The 19,809-nt window shown below is 39.1% G+C and overlaps 1 protein-coding gene and 1 long non-coding RNA gene across 2 annotated transcripts in view; both read left to right on the forward strand.

Moving 5' to 3' along the window:
* MAPK1 (mitogen-activated protein kinase 1) overlaps window positions 1-19,809 on the forward strand; it is a 105,801-nt gene that overhangs the window by 17,511 nt on the left and 68,481 nt on the right. The window lies entirely within an intron of this gene.
* On the forward strand, window positions 12,289-16,293 carry LOC131490472 (uncharacterized). The gene is made up of 3 exons (XR_009251106.1): window positions 12,289-13,316; window positions 13,579-14,710; window positions 15,244-16,293. It is a non-coding gene; the product is annotated as an uncharacterized LOC131490472 (long non-coding RNA).

The raw sequence follows: 19,809 nt of genomic DNA on the forward strand, positions 1-19,809 counted from the left end.
TCAACAGTCAGAACCCCAGCAACTCAGAAGCTCCCCCTTGAACTCCCTTCCCATCATTCTCCATAGTAACGTCTATTCTGATGTGTAGCGTAGATTCAGTTTATTTCGTACCTCACATGAATCATATAACATATTTGTTTTCTTTTGTATCTGGCTTCTTTTATTCAGTGTCATGTTTTTGTAGTTGTGAATTGTTCATTCTCATTGGTATTAGTATTCCATGGTATGACTTATACCATAGTAACTCATCCTAAGTACTGGTTAATACTCATTTGGATTGTTCCCAGTTTTTGACCATTATTAGTGGTGCTATCATAAGCATTCTAGTGCAGTATGTTTTGGTGAGCATGTGTGTACATTTCTGTTGGGTGTATACCTAAGAGCAGAATGGCTGTGCACAGGGTATGTATACATAGGTTCCACTTTAGTGGATGTTGCCATACAATTTTCCAAAGGGGTTAAATCATATTCACACCCACTAGCAGTGTATTACAGTTCAGACTGCTCCATATCTTCAAAAACATTTGATATTTTCTACCTTAGTTTTAGCCATTCTGGTGGGTGTGAATTGTGGATTTTGTTTGCCATTTCCCTGGATGATTTTAGCTCTTCATATTACTTTATGACTATATTAGCAAAACTTTTGACAGTCTTCTTGTGAAGTGTTCAGGTGAGATTTCTGTCTTTAATAAATAATAGGAGTTCTTTATAGGTCATGGACATGAGTCTTTTTAGAATTATGTATTGCAGATACCTTCTCCATTCCGAGAGTTGCCTTTTCATGCTCTTGATGGAGTCTTTTTGATTCTCTTTCACAGATTTAAATTCTGTAGTGAACATCGTCTTGTCATCTATTTTCTGCTAGCTAGTTTGGCAGTGTTAGAAGAAGGGATATTTGTGGGAAGAAGGCCCCAGGGAAGGAAGAAGGAGCAGGCCTTTAACTGGTATTGCACCTCCATTGTCTCTGGTGCAGTTGTGCATGTTGTGAGATCACAGATGGGAAGGTTAGAGGAGGTCTTCTTAGCTTAAGAGAAGGATACTATGGGAACAGACATCACTGTAAAACCATGCCAAATTGAGTTATATGTAGGGGATTTTTTGCCAGGTGGCCTTAGCTTCTGAGTCAAGTAGGATGTAAGGTTGGTGCCCGTCAAGGGTGCAACACATGAGGGTCAGAGGCTTCGAAAGTGTGAAGAACATTTGAGACAGCTGTTTTGTGCTGGAAAGTCAGCTAGAGATGACTCAGTGGACTTGCTCTACTCCTTGAGATTTAGGCCTTTGTTCCCTGATATATCCCCAGCACCTAAAACATTGCACGTAGTAGGTGCTCAGCAAATATTTGTTGAATCAGCCAGATGTAACAGTACCAGTGATGGAACATTGAGGCTGACTAGCTCTGCTCTGTGCTGCCCTCATATTTTCCACCTTCTCCATTTCTCTTCATTTCCCTATATTATTTGAATACCTGAATTGATGGAAGAAATAAATTCCTTACTAAACTATAAGCCTCTTTAAGAGCAGCAGGAACATATCTCATTTATCAGTTTAGGAACTTCATTTAAAATCTCAGCTCTGGTACTAATAGTTGGATGACTTAGAGCACAGCATTTAACTTCTCAGAGTCTCATTTCACTTTTTAGTGAAACAGAGATCCTGTCTTATGAGTGCTGAAATGACTACATCAACTAAGTCACTGTGTAATCCTAAGAGCAGTTTTTCTTGCATCCCAATATGAGACTAGAGAATAAAGCATTGAGATGAAGACTAGGGGGTACAGATTGGGCATCTGTATAAGTAGATAATCTTATAAGGTTGGTTTGGAGGATTTAAAATAAATTTTTTTAACTGTGGTAAAACGCACATGATATAATTTACCGTCTTAACCATTTTGAGTGTACAATTCAGTGCAAGTGTATTCCCATTGTTGTAGGAACAGATCTGTAGAACTTTCTCATCTTGCAAAACTGAAACTCTGCCCATTAAACAACTCCATTCTCCCCTTCTCCTAGCCCCTGGCAACCACCATTCTAAATTTCTGTCTCAATGAATTTTACTACTCTGGTTACCTCATAGAAGTGAGATGTCCTCAAGGTTCTTCCATGTTGTTGCAGATAGCAGGATTTCCTTCTTTGTTATCCATTTCATCCATTCATGCACACTTGGATTGCACACTTTTGGCTGTCGTGCATCAACAATGCTACTTTTAACATGGATGTACAGGTATCTCTGTAAGACCTTGCTTTCAGTTTTTCTTGGATGTGTAGCCAGAAGTGGGAATTGCCACATCATACCATACTTCTAGGTTTAATGTTTGAGGAACCACTGTACTGTTTTTCAGAGCATTTTACATTCCCATCCAAGGGTTCTGATTTCTCCACATTTTCACCATCACTTATTTTCTGTTTTTGTTTTTGTTTTTGTTTTTGTTTTTGTTTTTGTTTTGAGAGTAGCCATCCTAATTGGTGTGAGCTGGGGAGCTTGTTTTGATGGGTTTGTACCCTGTATGTGTGGAGTGTTTTCAGTGAGCAGTGGATATTTGACAGCTAAGTGGGAGTGGCTCTTCCGGTAAATAGTGGTAAGCATTTGCTGGGCTAAAAATATGGGTCAGGCACAACCCTTACCTCAGAGGGGCCTTTAGTAAATAAAGTAGGGAGCTTACAATTTGAAGTCTGTGTGTATGAGTGTGTGTTTTCCCTAGTACGCCCTTTGTTCATAGACAATTATAAAAGTACTTCTTAAACTAATGGTCATACAGTATCACCGTTGTTAATTAATTGATATTCTACATTGAAAGATAAAGACTATTTTATTTATTAAATTTTTTTTTAACGTTTATTTATTTTTGAGAGAGAGAGCATGAACAGGGGAGGGGAAGAGAGAGAGGGAGACTCGGAAGCAGGCTCCAGGCTCTGAGCCATCAGCCCAGAGCCCGACGCGGGGCTCGAACTCACGGACTGTGAGATCATGACCTGAGCTGAAGTCAGACGCTTAACCAACTGAGCCACCCAGGCGCCCCTATTAAAATTTTTTTTTAATGCGTATTTATTTATTTATTTATTTATTTTTTAATTTTTTTTTCAACGTTTTTTATTTATTTTTGGGACAGAGAGAGACAGAGCATGAACGGGGGAGGGGCAGAGAGAGAGGGAGACACAGAATCGGAAGCAGGCTCCAGGCTCCGAGCCGTCAGCCCAGAGCCCGACGCGGGGCTCGAACTCACGGACCGCGAGATTGTGACCTGGCTGAAGTCGGACGCTCAACCGACTGCGCCACCCAGGCGCCCCTAATGCGTATTTATTTTTGAGAGACAGACAAGGCATGAGCAGGGGAGGGGAGAGAGAGAGGGAGACACAGAATCTGAAGCAGGCTCCAGGCTCTGAGCTGTCAGCACAGAGCCAATCATGGGGCTCGAACTCAAGAACTGTGAGATTATGAGCTGAGCTGAAGTCACACACTTAACCAGCTGAGCCACCCAGGTGCCCCAGGAATATTTTATTTTTATTCCTTAGGTTTTTAATGGAATTTTAAAAGACCTCATGATAAATTTTCCAATTATTCAGACCATCTTCATAAATACTCTGATACTCATAAATCCTAGAATTTTCCATTTTCCTCAGTCTTGTGATGGAGCCTTCAGGACTTACAGTCTCCCTGAGCATGGAGGAGGTGGGCATCACCCTCAAGTTCTTTATTATCGCTTAATGGGGTAGAGGGAGAGGGTAGTAAGTACCCAGAAGATCGTATGCATTGAGAGGGTAGGGGAAAGCCCAGCCTGCTTTATTCGTGGGGGTGGGGAGCAGGCATTGGGGTGGAGGTGGAGAGAGGTACTACTTTCTTCCCTAAATTGTCTCAGAATTTTCTGCTTAGAAAGCATTCTTCTTGTTCCTGGAGTATGAACTTGATTTTTTTTTTTTTTTATGGTTTTAATGCATATGATGAAACTATCAAATTTCTTTGTAGTCAGGCTTTTTAGGAGAAGCCTGTAGCTGAAGAAGAGCATTAATTACGGGTTCAGTTATTATTCCTAGTAGCAATAATAAATAATATCTGGTCAGAGGTTTTTTTTTTTTCCCAAAGATGGTTTATTAAAATACACAGTTAGCCAAGTGCTGCATGTATCTTAATTGTTCAGCCCAATGAGTTTTTGCAGACTGAACACACCTAGGTAATTAGTACTCAGATCAGGAAACAACAAGCAGAGGCCTGCCTTGTTCTTCCTTTCAGTCACTACCCACTCCTCACTCACCAGCATGGCCATTATCCTGACTTCTAACATGTAGATGAGTTTGCCTGGTTTTGTACTTTATGTAAATGAATCTTACAGCATGTTTTCTTTTATGTTTGGTTTCTTTATTTTTTTTTTATTTAAAAAAAATTTTTTTTAAACGTTTTATTTATTTTTGAGACAGGGAGAGACAGAGCATGAACAGGGGAGGGTCAGAGAGAGGGAGACACAGAATCGGAAGCAGGCTCCAGGCTCCGAGCCATCAGCCCAGAGCCCGACGCAGGGCTCGAACTCACGGACCGCGAGATCATGACCTGAATTGAAGTCGGACATTAAACCGACTGAGCCACCCAGGTGCCCCAAGGACTGAACTTTTTAAAAAGATAGTTTTAGAATTACAGAAAAATTATGAAGATCGTACAGAATTTTCCCATATACTCCACGACACTCAGTTCCCCGTTTTATTAACATCTCACATTTGTATGGTACTTTTGTTACAGTTAAAGAATCAAGGGGTGCCTGGGTGGCTCAGTCGGTTAAGCGTCTGACTTCGGCTCAGGCCATGATCTCACAGTTCGTGGGTTCAAGCCCCGCGTCGGGCTCTGTGTGGACAGCTCAGAGCCTGGAGCCTGCTTCAGATTCTGTGTCTCCCTCTCTCTGCCCCTCCCTGGCTAGCTCTCTGTTTCTGTCTCTGTCTCTCTGTCTCTCAAAAATAAACGTTAAAAAAAAAAAATCTATACTGATATGTTAACTAAAGCTCTTCTTTCATTCATTTTTCCTGAGTTTTTACCTAAGGTTCTTTTTCTGTTCCAGGATCCCATCAGGGCACCACAGTATATTTGTCATGTCTCCTTAGGTTTCTCTGGGTTGTGACAGTTTCTTAGACTTTTCTTTGTTTTTGATGACCATGACTGTTTAGGGGAGTACTGGTCAGATGTTTTTGTATTTTTTTTTTTTTAAGATTTTATTTTTGAGTACTCTCTACACCCAACATGGGGCTTGAATTTACAACCCTGAGATGAAGAGTTAGTCACATGCTGCACTGACTGAGCCAGCCAGCTTCCCTCTGGTCAGATATTTTGTAAACTCTCCTTCAGTTGGGATTTATCTGATGTTTTTGTCATGATTAGACTGGGGTAATGGATTTTGGGGAGGAAGACCACAAAAATAAAGTGCCATGTTCGACTGAGGTATTGTCAAGGGTCTCCATCATAAAATTATTTTTCCCTCCTTTCTATAATGTACTCCTTGGGAGCAAGTCATTAAGTGTATCTCACACTTAAGGAGTGGAAGTATTGCTCTACCTCATTGAAAGTGGGATATTTAGGGGCACCTGGGTGGCTCAGTCAGTTAAGCGGCCGACTTCGGCTCAGGTCATGATCTTGCAGTCTGTGAGTTCAAGCCCCGCATCGGGCTCTGTGCTGACAGCTCGGAGCCTGGAGCCTGTTTCAGATTCTGTGTCTCTCTCTCTCTTTGACCCTCCCCCGTTCATACTCTGTCTCTTTCTGTCTCAAAAATAAATAAACGTTAAAAAAAAATTTTTTTTTTTAAAGTGGGGTATTTACATAAATTATTTGGAATTCTGCTTAAGAGGTTTGTCTATTCTCCCCATTTATATCAGTATGGGCTCATGGCTGTTTCACATTTTGGGTTATAATGTAATGCTACTTTGCTTATTTTGTTCTCATATTGTTGGCAGCTTTGGGCATGGGAATCCCTTTCAGTTGGTTCCTATTTCCCTTTGACATATTTCTTTTTTTTTTTTTTTTAAGCACCTTACTTTCTTGAACTATGAGATGCTCCAAGCTTATTTAGTACATTTTCTGCCTTAGGGACTTTAAGGCAGAAACTTGAACTTAATTTTTTTTTTTTTTAACATTTATTTATTTTTGAGACAGAGAGAGACAGAGCATGAATGGGGGAGGGTCAGAGAGAGAGGGAGACAGAGAATCTGAAACAGGCTCCAGACTCAGAGCTGTCAGCACAGAACCCGACGCGGGGCTCAAACTCACGGACCGCAAGATCACGACCTGAGCCGAAGTCGGATGCTCAACCGACTGAGCCACCCAGGCGCCCCAGAAACTTTAACTTTAAAACAAACACACACTTTTTTGAAATATAATTCACATATTGTACAATAATTTGATTTTTTTAGTGTATTCACAGATATGTACTATCATGAGAATCAGTTTTAGAATGTCTCTATCCTCTCAAAAAGAAACTGTACCCTCTAGCTGTCACCTCTCTACTATCTCCCCCTTGTCCTAACTGTAGGCAGCTACTCATGTGCTTTTTATCTCTATAGATTTGCATATTCTAAACATTTTCTATAAACAGTATCATATAGTATGTGGTCTTTTGTGACTGGCTTCTTTCACTTTGCATGTTTTCAAGGTTCATCCATCCATATTGTAGCATTTATCAGTACTTCATTACATTTCAGGTCAAATAATTTTCCATTGTATGAATATGTACCATGCTCTGTTTATTTATCTGTTGGTGGTTTTTTGGGGTTGTTTTGGCTATTATAAATAATACTGCCATGAACATTTCTGTACAGGTTTTTGTAGACATGGTTTTCATTGGCTAGATCACATGGTAACTTGATGTTTAACCATTTGAGGAACCACCAGACTGTTTTCCAAAGTGACTGCACTATTTTGCAGTCTTACCAGCAGTGTATAGGAGCGTGTAGGGTTCCAATTTCTTCATATCTTCACTAATACTTGTTATTTTCCTTTTATTTAAAAAGCTGTCCTAGTGGGTGTGAAGTGGTATCCCATTGTGGTTTTGTTTTGCATTTCTCTAATGACTAATGATGCTGAACATTTTTTCATGTGTTTATTGGCAGTTATTTTGGGGGGAGTGAGAAATGTCTGTTTAGATCTTTTGCCCATTTTTAAATTGGAGTGTTTGTCTTTTTATTTTTGAGTTGTGTTATTTATATACTCTAGATACAAATTCCTTATCAGATATATGATTTGCAAATATTTTGTCCCATTCTGTAAATGCCTTTTTACATCTATTTATTTATTTACTTACTTAAAAAAAACCTTTTTTTAACATTTATTCATTTTTGAGAGACAGAGCGTGAATGGGGGAGAGGCAGAGAGAGTGGGAGACACAGAATCTGAAGCAGGATCCAGGCTCTGAACTGTCAGCACAGAGCCAGACATGGGACTCGAACTCATCAACCGTGAGATCATGACCTGAGCCGATGTCGAACGCTTAACTGACTGAGTCACCCAGGCACCCCTTACTTACTTACTTTAAAGTAAATTCTGCCCCTAACATGGAGATCAAACTCATGACCCCAAGATCAAGAGTTGCATGCTCTACTGCTGAGCTAGCCAGGTAGGCACTGCCATCTTTTTATTCTCTTGATAGTGTCCTCTGAAGCACAAAGGCTTTTAATTTTGACCAAATCAAATGTAGCTGTTTTTTTTCTTTTGTTGCTTGTACTTTTGGTACCATGTCTAAGAATTTTTTGCCAAGTCTAGGGTCATGAAGATTTACTCCTGCTATTGTCTGAATTTTTGTGTCCTCCTTCACCCCCAGTAAAAATTTATTCGCTGTGGGGCACCTGGGTGGCTCATTTGGTTAAGCATTTGGTTTCCACTCAGGTCTTGAGCTCACAGTTCATGAGTTCAAGCCCTGCTCTGTGCTGACAGCTCAGAACCTGGAGCCTGCCTTGGATTCTGTGTCTCCCCCCCTCTCTCTCTGCCCCTTCCCCGCTCACGGTCTCTCTCTCTCTCTGTCTCTTAAAAATATATAAACATTAAAAAATTAAAAAAATTTTTTTTGCTGAAATCCTAATGCCAATTGTAATGGTATTCAGAGGTAGGGCCTTTGGGAGGTGATTAGGTTGTGAGGGTGGAGCCCTGAACTCTAATGAATGGGATAGTGCTCTTATCAAAGAGACCCCCCGTAGAGCTCCCTAGTCCCTTCTACCATGCAAGGATAAAATGAGAACTCTGGAAACCAGGAAGAAGGCCCTCACCCTGATCTCATATTTTCAGCTTCCAGAACTGTAAGAAACAACTTTCTGTTTATAAGGTACCCAATCTGTGGTATTTTGTTTTAGCAGCCCAACTAGACTAAGAGAACCCCTGTTTTATTTTGAGAGTTTTCTAATTTTAGCTCTTAGATTTAGGTCTTTAATCTATTTTGAGTTAATTTTTGTATATGATGTGAGGTTAGGGTCCAACTTTATTTTTTTTGCATGTGGCCACCCCATTGTCCCAGCATCATTTGTGGAAAAGACTGTCCTTTCCCCACTGAGTGGTCTTGGCACTCTTGTTGAAAATCCGTTGACCGTAGACAAATGAGTTTATTTCCACACTCTCCATTCTCTTTCACTGATCTATATCTTTGTCCTTTTGCCAGTACCACACTATCTTGATTACTCTTTAATAAGTATTGAAATTGGACATTGTGAGGTCTGTACCTTTGTTCTTCCTTTGCAGGATTGTTTTGGTTATTCTGGTTCCCTTGAATTTCCATATAATTTTAGGATCAGCTTGTTAACTACTACAAAGAAGCTAGCTGGGATTTAGATAGTGTTGAATCTGTAGATTAATTTCGGGAGTATTGCCATTTTAATTATAATCTGTCTCCTGATCCATGAATATGGGTTGTTTTTCCGTTTATTTAAATCTTTAGAGACGCCTGGGTGGCTCAGTCAGTTGAGCGTCCAACCCTTGATTCTGACTCAGGGTTGTGGGATTGAGCCCTACTTTGGGCTCAATGCTGAGTGTGGAGCCTGCTTAAGATTCTCTCCCTTTCTCTCTCTCTCTCTCTCTCTCTCTCTCTCTCTCTCTCTCTCTCTTTCTCTTTCTCCCTCTCTGGCCATCCCCCCCACTTGCACATACTCTCTCTCTAAAATAAAATAAAAATAAATCTTTAATTTCTTTCAGCAATATTTCATAGTTTTTAGAGTGTTCTATACTTCTTTTGTTAAATTTATTCCTAAGTATTGTATGTATTTTGATGATAAATGTGAATGGAATGGTTTTCTTGATTTTGTTTTTGGATTGCTCATTGGAACTTTATACAATTGATTTTGTATGTTGTATATTTTGTATATTGATCTTGTATTCTGCTATCTTGCCGAACTTGTTTATCAATTCTAAGGTGTTTTGTTGTTTGTTTTTTTTTTTTAATTGGGTTCCTTGGGATTTTCTGTATACAAGATTGTGTCATCTACAAATAGAGATAATTTTACTTCTTCTTTTCTCCTGTGGATGCCTTTTATTTCTTTTTTTCTTGCCTGATTGCCCTGGCTAGAGCCTCAAGTATAATGTTGAAGAGAGATGGTGAGGCCAGACATCTTTATCTGTTATTTAATTATTTACTTATTTACTCATTCATTCATTTCATTCATTCATTCATTCATTCATTTAAATTATGTCTGCACCTGGCATGGGGCTCAAACTCACAACCCTGAGATCAAGAGTTGCATGCTCTTGGGACTGAGCCAGCCAGGCACCCCTGACATCCTTGTCTTGTTCCTGATCTTAGAGGCCTCCTCTAAACTGACTAGGGATTTGTACAATATTTCTTTTTTATTTAAGATAATTATTCTTTTTCTGAAGTTGTGTTAGGCAGTTTTATGGTGAAAAAAATTTTAAATCAACAGATCTTTTGCTGTAAAACACTTATTGAAAACATCAGTTTTTGTTATTCTATCCAGTATTTTTTTGTTTAATTTAGTCTTGAACTTTCCTTTACTCTGCCCCAGAATCTGAAAGAGGAACTAAAAGAACCTTTTGCTTTTGTTACACTCAGATTCTCTCAGGAATGGTCTTTTGCTTCCTCTACTTTCTGATATTTCTGAGCCTATATATCATGTGCTTACTATAGCCAGACTTCAGACCCAGCACTTCACTCAGAACTGATGCTGTGCACATTAAGAAATGTGCAGTCTTTCTCAATTTTGATCCTTCTGGATTTGGTGGCTTTTTCCTGAAGGTTCCCACATTCCCCCGCCAAGATTTTTATCTTTCTAGAGATTTGATGTTGTAAACCATTTCCTTTTTAAAAAGTTACCTTCACTCTTTGCTGAAATACACCTGTTTTTCAGTCTTTGACCCTTTGTTCTTCATTTTTGGGCTCTCACACATTCCATACAATCTGTCTGGGTAATTTCATCCAAATTCCTAAGTACTGATGACTCAGCTCCTTAACAAAAGAGACGGGGGGTGGTGGGGGGTGGGGGTAGGGGAACAAACTCTCACTACCCTTCCAGGCACTGCCATCCTCTCTTTTCCAGGTCCTGCCTGCTGGTTCTGCCCTCTCCCTCCCATATTGGGAGTCAGCTCCACCTGCTCTGCTGGATGTGTTCTCAATAAGGTGTTTTGTTTTGTTTTGTTTTTTTAAGCCTGCCTTATACTATATGATTGTGTGCTGTTTTACTGAAAACTCTTTTATGTGTCTGAATCCAACATGTAATGACAACATAACATTAAATTTTAGTAAAAACAGGTAGTTTATGTAACTGTTACTTTATTCAGTGGGCTTTGGATTGCTTCGGTTTTTCACTATTTTTAAGTGATGGAGCTTATAAACATTTTTAATGCAAACCTCCTTTGAGTAATTTTCTTGGAACCTATTTCTCAAAAATGCCATGACCAGGTCAAAAATAGGACTGTTTTGTAGTATGTGGCTTGATTGTTCTGTAGAAACAGCATTTAAATTAATGCTTTTACTGTTAATCTTCTAACCGTCCTTCTTTGTCCCCCTCCCCCGCTTCCCTCTTGCAGTCAGAGCATGGTATTGTTCTGCTTGTTTTGTTTTTTACTTATAATTGGATAGAAGTAAGGTAGAACCTTATAGGTGCTTTGTGTTTGGTTGATTTCTAAGGTAAATAAACTTTCTTCTAAGTTTTAGTTCTAGTGTTTCAGCTATATTCAAATTATTGGAATATTTATGCAGTACAAGCGGGTTATTGATCTTTATTTTCTGAAAGGTTTAAAAAATTTATATAATCAAATTCATCAACTTATTTTTTTTTAATTTTTAAAAATGTTTATTTATTTTTGAGAGAGCACAAGCAGGGGATGGACAGAGAGAAAGAGAGACACAGAATCTGAAGCAGGCTCCAGGCTCTGAGCTGTCAGCACAAGCCCAATGCGGGGCTTGAACTCACAAACTGTAAGATCATGACCTGAGCCAAAGTCAGACACTTAACCGACTGAGCTACCCGGGTACCCCATCAACTAATTCTTTGATATGTTCTTTTATTGCTTCAGAATTAGTGAATTACACTAAGGCTTTTAACTTTTAACCTTTTTACTGTGAAGAAATTACTGTAGAGAAAAGTGCTTCATTTAGATGCTTCATTTTATTTATTGTATTAAATAATTTAAGTTTTATCAGTATTTATTGATCTCTTTCAACATAGTCTACTTTCACGTGTTTTCATATTAAACTTATAGATACCATTTGCTTCTGTCTTTCTGGAATCTGTTCTATTGGTCTAGTTTATTATTTTGAACTATACCTGACATTATATGGCTTTTTACTCTTATTTTCCCCAAATGTCTACCTTTTTTTTTTTTTTTAATGTTTATTTTTGAGAGAGACAGAGTGTGAGTGGGTAAGGGGCAGAGAGACACACGCACGCGCGCGCACACACACACACACACACACACACACACACACACAGAATCTGAAACAAGCTCCAGGCTCTGAGCTGTCAGCACACAGCCCAATGCAGGGCTCAAACTTGGGAACAGCCAGATCATGACCTAGGCTGAAGTCAGACGCTTAACCGACTGAGCCACCCAGGTGCCACCACCCCCTCACCCCCCAGATGTCTACTTTTAAATTTCCTAGGGGCGCCTGGGTGGCGCAGTCGGTTAAGCGTCCGACTTCAGCCAGGTCACGATCTCGCGGTCCGTGAGTTCGAGCCCCGCGTCAGGCTCTGGGCTGATGGCTCGGAGCCTGGAGCCTGTTTCCGATTCTGTGTCTCCCTCTCTCTCTGCCCCTCCCCCGTTCATGCTCTGTCTCTCTCTGTCCCAAAAATAAATAAAAAAAATGTTGAAAAAAAAAAAAAATTAAATTTCCTAGCAGGGCTTCTACCTTAAGTCCTTGCCAACTTCCCTGCTCCAGTGAAGTGGTCTGCCAAGATAAAAAGTAGCATGAAGATGGCCGTTGTTTTCCTTTTTCCTACCCTCCAAATTCAGAGCTGGGTTGTCTCCTTGCTCCAGAGTCTTGTGACCTGCCTGGGTTGCTGTTAGCTTTCCAGAGAGAAGAGATCTCTCACATTGAACATTGAAGTGTTGGCACCTGATACAGTGATCTGAAAAAAGTTAAAAAAAAAAAAAAAAAAAAAAAGACTGCTTTTGTGGAGTGGGGGGATCTATCTAATTACAGAACAATTTCATCAGCCCAAAAAGAAACCCTGTACCATTAGTGGTCACTCTCCCTTTCTCCCCTAGCAGCCACCTCTTTTCCTTCATAGTACAGAGCCTGCCCTGCTGCTGTGGAGCTCTTTGAGTGTCCTTTTGCATTCTTGCTTCTTTTTTCTTCCACATGCATTTTATTTTTTTGTTACCTTGTTAAGGTTTACTTTTCAGAGTCATTAGTTATTCTTTGGCAATGACTCCATAAAATCAACTTGGAGAATAATTATCATATTACTTTTAATTTTCTTTAGTTGGGCCCAGGTGTGTTGTCTTCTCATTCTTTTTCTACATCCTCAGATCTTTCTTTTTTCTATTTAAACTTTGTTATTTTCCCCCTTTTTTGAACCTCTTCCTCTTAGGTTTAACCTTGATTGGTAGGCAAGTTCTATTTCATTCTTGCCAATTATGTCCTTTGTTTTCAAATTCAAAAAATATTTGATGATTTTCTTTGTGATTCTAAACAGTTAATCTTAATTCTTTGTATGGACCTCATTATTGTAGGTTAATTATTTTTAAATGATTTCCAGTTCTAATGGTTTCACCTGCTTTGTTTTCTATTTAGTTGCCTGTTTTCTGTCATTGTCTTATAAATTGTCATCTTATAATTTACATTCTACTTGGCTCATTCCTTTTTTTTAAATTTTTTATTTTAATCCCATTTCTGCTATTTGCTGCCTTCAGAGGTGTTTTATTTTATTTATTTATTTATTTTAATTTTTTTAAATTTTTTTTAACGTTTTTTATTTATTTTTGAGACAGAGAGAGACAGAGCATGAATGGGGGAGGGGCAGAGAGAGAGGGAGACACAGAATCGGAAGCAGGCTCCAGGCTCTGAGCCATCAGCCCAGAGCCCGATGCGGGGCTTGAACTCACAGACTGTGAGATCATGACCTGAGCCGAAGTCGGACGCTTAACCGACTGAGCCACCCAGGCGCCCCTTCAGAGGTGTTTTAAATTCTTTTGTAATACGTTATAGTTCTGCAGTATGTATTCTGATCTGTTTTTATTTAATATCCCCCTTATATGTAACACTTTAAATGTTGTTAGTAAACCCCATTCTGTCTTTCTCTATCTCTGTTTTTGTAAATTTGATTCTGCCAAACCTCCTTTTCTCCTGGGCCTTTATGGTTTGTATGCAATTACCACTCCCAGCTCCTGGCTTGCCCTTTAAAATTTGCTTGCTGTGTTGCTTCACTTGAGTCTCATCTTTGTTCTCTGTTTGTAACATGCTTATTTATTTTGTTGGGTTTTGAAGGAGGCATTCTGTACCATTTCTCACTTAGTGCTTCACAAAGTTCTGTTGTGAAAGACTGAACACATTCTTGTACAATGGAAAGAACACAGAATTCAGAGAAAAGACCAAGGGTTGATTCTAGCCCTCTCCTTGGGTGGCTTTGGTTAAGTCACTTAGACTTTACAATAGGATTTTAACTCTTCTAAAGTTTTAAAGTATTGTTGTTATGTTCTTTAAAATTAGCATAATTTTTTAAAGTAGGCTCCACGCCCAACAGAGGAACCCAATGTAGGGCTTGAATTCATGACCCTGAGATCAAAACCTGAGCTGAGGGCACCTGGGTGGCTCAGTTGGTTAAGCACCCGACTTTGGTTCAGGTCATGATCTTAAAGTTTGTGGGTTCAAGCCCCACACTGGCCTCTCTGCTGTCAGCACAGAGCCCACTTTTAGACCCTCTGTCCATTCCCCTCTCTCTGCCTCTCCCCTGCTCGTGCTCTCTCTCTCTCTCAAAAATATGTAAACACTTAAAAAAAAAAAAAAAGCTGAGATCAAGAGTCAGACACTTAACTGACTAAGCCACCCAGACGCCCGAGCATAATTTTTATGTTTAATGAAAATATAAGGAATATTATTCAGAGTTTACAGTGATACAGAAAATTTATATTATTAGGTGATTTCATGGTTAACTTAAAATAATATAAAAACTGAGATTGTTAGGACTAGGACTCTAATAAAAATTATTGTCTTCTAGGTGGCAGTGGTATTGTTTGCATATGTACAGAATTTAGGAAGTGAGTTCACAGATACCTTTTCTTCCAAATAACCCTATACAGTATGTGAGAGGTAAGTTTTCTTTCCATTTTTCAAGGGAAGATACTGAGGTTCAGCAAGGTTAAGAGACTTGGCCAGTGTTACAGGTGTGAAGTTGTGACAGTGCGAGAACTTGAATTCAGATTCCAGGACTTCCAAGGCCAGCATTTGTAACTTGACTCGAAATAAAACTTGAGTAATTTTAAGGTTATTTCTTCAAATACATGCCACCCTGTCACGTCAGTAGGTTTTCTGGAGAGTGTAAAGGCAAGAATTCCAGCACTTGTCTTAGAGATCATCAGTTATTTTGTATGTGCTGTGGTCAGTGTTATGAGTTATATGGGAGCAGCCATTCTCTTTGGCAGTTATTTCCCTGCCTTGATCTTTGATTGTGTTTGGATACAGATATATTTATGGCTCAAAGGTGAAAGTGATAAGATAATATGGAGAGAAAAGGAACTGATTTCAGAATAAGATTTCCACAGTAAGTTGAGCATTGAAGAATTTGAGTAATTTCACAAAAGTTCATAATTTTTGCTGACCAGTATCTTACCGAATTCTTTTAGGTCTCTGAAGCCCTCAGGGGATCCTCTGTGTAGACTCCCAGATTATTGAAACACAGAAACTCAGGCCAGGATCTGATGGATGGAGGACTAGATTGAGGAATTGGGAAGTCATCAAGAATTAAAACAATGTGATTGTCATTCTCTCTGGAGCAGCAGGCCCTTTCTCTGTGGCTCCGTTTCATAGTCCTCTCTGCAGAAAGAAGTGTGGGTATGCATGGCCCAGCTCAGCCTTTGGGTGCGTTCTCTCTGTGCTGGGTACTATTACTTTGTCATCCATGACAGTGGGGCAAATCTCCGTGGGTGAGGGGAATGTGGGCTGGGCAGATACCCTAAAAGAGTCTCACAGAAAGTTACCTGGGAGAACTTTGCAAAGAGTTCCAGGCTCCACTTCCCAGAGGTTTTGTTCAGTGAATAGGTATGGAATAGAAACTGGTTGCCCACACTTTTAAAAGCACCCTGGATGACTCTAATATATACTTAGGTTTCGAAATCACTTGGATACATGTAAATAAATCAATATGTATTTGTGTAAGGAAATAATGGAAAGATAAACAGAAAACTCAAAATGTTTACGGGGTGGGGTGAATAAAGACAGGGATAGGAATATTTAGAAAACAAAACCTCAAAAAACCCTCATTAAAAAAAATAAAATTGAAGATACTGAGGACCAGAAGGTGTTTCTATGGCCAGTTTTCTCATCTGCGAAGTAATGCCAATTTTTGGTACTAATTATTTAAATTCATTTTTCCTCATGAGCATAATCATAGAAATTAATACTGGTAGGTTTGGAGAAGAAAGGAATAGTGGGAGAACCTGTGTTCTCTTGCCTTATTTCTATTCTGTAGGGAGATCTCTCCCACAGCGATCTAAAACTGTGAGATAACCTGTCTGGGACAAAATGGGCTTAGAAGAAAAAGGTTAGAGCAATGATTCTAACTAAGCCTTAGTTATACATTAGAATCATTTGGAGTCCTTTTTATTTTTTTATTTTTTAATATTTATTTATTTAAGTGTATTTATTTTGAGAGACAGAGCACAAATGGGGGAGAGACAGAGGAGAGAGAGAGAGAGAGAGAGAGAGAGAGAGAGAGAGAGAGAGAGAGAGAGAATATTCTAAGCAGGCTCCACAGACCCAGCACAGAGCCTGATGTGGGACTTGATCCCATGAACTAGGAGATCATGACCTGAGCTGAAGTCAAGAGCCAGATGCTTAACCGACTGAGCCACCCAGGTGCCACTATTTATTTATTTTTATATATATATATATATATATATATATATATATATATATATATTTTTTTTTTTTTTTTTAATGTATATTTTTGAGAGAGAGAGAGAGAGTGAGCATGCTGGTGCACACCTGCATGGGGGTGGACAGGCAGAGAGCAAGGAAAGAGAGAATCCCAAGCAGGCTCCATGCTGCCAGCACAGAGCCTTATGTAGAGCTTGATCCCATGAACCGCAAGATCATGACCTGAGCTGAAATCAGGAGTCAGACACTTAGCTGACTGAGCCACCAAGGTGCCCCACTTGGGGTCCTTTTAAAAAAGTCCCAGTGCCCAGAACTGTACCCTAGACCAAGTCAGTCGATTTCTGGGTGTGAAACCAAGCATTACGAAAAAAAATTCCACAGGTGATTCCAGTGTATGGCCAAGGTTGGGAACCACTGGGCCATTGCAACAATAAAGTTGCTATCATGACTTTGCCCATTTCCCTTTTTATTTCTCTTCTCTTTTTAATGTATGAATCAAAAGCACTACTGAACATTTATTTTGTGCAAACTATTCAGTCCTTTACTTATACTTCCATATTTTGTCTCACTGTTATCTCTTTTTCTCACAAGTTAACTTTGTTCCCTTCAAGTCTTAGTTTCTCTTTATTTTCACATTCTTCCTTCTCTTTCTTATTCTTTTATTAAAATCTTTTTATACACACACGCATGCACAAATGATTTTTAATATAAGCATGTAATTTTTTAAACTATTTGTTTTGGGGTAATAGATTATTATAAGCTACACAATAGATTGTATTAGTTGTCTATTTCAAAAGGTTAGAAAAAGTGCCAAAAATAGGCCCCAGAGTTTCTATGCACCCACTTTTTCCTAATATAACATCTTCTGTATCTATGCTGAAATTATCAAAACCAGGAATTTAAAACTGGTACAGAGCTATTTACTAGTCGCAGATCTCATTCATATTTCCCCATTTTCCCACTAATGTCATTTTTTCCTTCCAGGATTCCATTTGCATTTAATTGTCATCTCTTCTTCGTCTCCTCTGTGCCATTTCTTCAGTCTGTCCCTATCTTTCATGTCCGCAACACTTTTGAAGTGTACTAGATTGTTACCTTGTAGACTGTCCCTCGATTTATTTTTGATGTTTTCTCATGAGAGGAATGAGATTAAGCAGTTTTGACAAGAATGAGTTACTGTTTCTCCCTTCGTAATTAATAAATATCTTGGGTGATACACTTCTGAGACTATGCAGATACCCTGTTTTTCCTCATATTTTTGTTCATCAATTTAGGCATCCATCCATGGATCTTCTCTGAAAAAAATTATTTTGGAATTTGCCTAATGATTTCTCTGCTTCCCTCATTCCTTTTTTTTTTTTTCCAACGTTTTTTATTTATTTTTGGGACAGAGAGAGACAGAGCATGAACGGGGGAGGGGCAGAGAGAGAGGGAGACACAGAATCGGAAACAGGCTCCAGGCTCCAAGCCATCAGCCCAGAGCCTGACGCGGGGCTTGAACTCACAGACTACGAGATCGTGACCTGGCTGAAGTCGGACGCTTAACCGACTGCGCCACCCAGGCGCCCCTTCCCTCATTCCTTTTAATGTATTAATTGGAGTGCTTCTGTAGGAAAGAGCTGTCTCTTCTCCCTGTTTGTTTGTTCAGTTACTATTTCAGTATAAACTCAATATTAGTTTTATTCTGTGGGTTATAATCCTATACTGTCATTTTGTTGTTGAAATTGTTGCAACTTTGACCTTTGTTGGCTCCTTCAGATTGACTGGTAGGTTCTTTCTATAAGTCCCACCACCCTTTTTGGGTTCTTCTTAGATGCAAAGTTTGATCATTGCTACTGGCTCTTGTTGTTTTTAGGTCTTCTCAGCAAACAGCTAGGAAAACTCATGTGTGTATACCAGCGCACATTTACACACATATCTGTATTTATTTCTGTATCTGTCTCTCTGTGTAGATATTAAAAACTGTGAGTTCATACTGATACCTCTTGATTCTAATCTAAAACTGTGTAGTTTACTTAGCCTTCTCTTGTCATTTTGCTAACCTGGCTCATTATCTTCCATTTGTTTACTTATTTGTTCAGTTCCATTCTCTGTATACATAAAGTAATTTCAGAATTGCTAGCCCATATCCTTCTGAGAAATAAATTACAAGATAGATTACAGATTTGTATACAGTTGTTTCTCACACTACAGTCAAAATACTGTTTTCCATTAAGTGTCTGACTCTTGATCTCAGCTCGGGTCTTGATCTCAGCTCAGGGTTGTGAGTTGCAGTACTGTGTTGGGCTTCATGCAAAAATAAACAAACAGAAAACACCCTAAAATGCAAAATTCTGTTTTCCAAAGTTAGTCTAATTGGTTTCTTCCTCATGCCCTTTAATGTGATTATATTATTCATCTGTAACATAGTTAGCTTCATTTGTTACTGTTGTGTTCCTTTTTGGATTCTTCTTGCATCCTAATTTTAATTTTTTGCTCGATTTTTTTTTGGGGGGGTATGTTATACATTGCTATCGTTCTAAGAGTCAGAGCTATACATAAAGGTATGCTCAAGAGAGAGAAGGATCATTCTTTCCTCATCTATACCATCCTGTTTCCATTCTCTGTTTTGTCTCTTTCCCACCCACCCTCCCTATAGATAGCCTGTCTCTGTAGTTTCTGGTTTATCCTTCTTATATTTCTTGTACTAATCAGATATATGTATATTTTCTTATAATCCATCTCTTATGAGGAGTAGCATAGTATAGTTTAGATTGTTTTGTACTTGATTATTATTATTATTTTTATGTTTTATTTTATATTTGAGAGAGAGAGAGACAGAGCATGAGCAGGGGAAGAGCAGAAAGATGGAGACAGAATCTGAAGTGGGCTCCAGGCTCCGAGCTGTCAGCACAGAGCCTATTGTGCAGCTTGAACTCACAAGCAGTGAGATCATGACCTGAGCTGAAGTCAGACACCTAACCAACTGAGCCACCAGGTGCCCCTACTTGCTTATTCCCCCCCCCCCCCAATTGTTTTAAACATATCTTGGAAACTGTTCTGTATCCGTTCTTAGGGCTCTTACTCATTTTAAAAGCTGTGTAGTACTCTCTTGTGTGGATGTACCATAGTTAATTCAGCTTCCCTCCAGTATATATGGGTATTTAGGTTGTTTCCAGTATTTTGAAACTGCAAATAATGCTGCCAGAAATAACCTTGCACATATATATTTTCATATCATTAGAGGTGTATCTTCAGGGTAGATTATTAGGAGTGGGATTGCTGAATCAAAAGATAGGTGTAGATATATAATTTTGTCAGTATTGCCAAATTCC

This window comes from Neofelis nebulosa, chromosome 11 (assembly GCF_028018385.1).
Source record: "Neofelis nebulosa isolate mNeoNeb1 chromosome 11, mNeoNeb1.pri, whole genome shotgun sequence".
Taxonomy (NCBI): domain Eukaryota; kingdom Metazoa; phylum Chordata; class Mammalia; order Carnivora; family Felidae; genus Neofelis; species Neofelis nebulosa.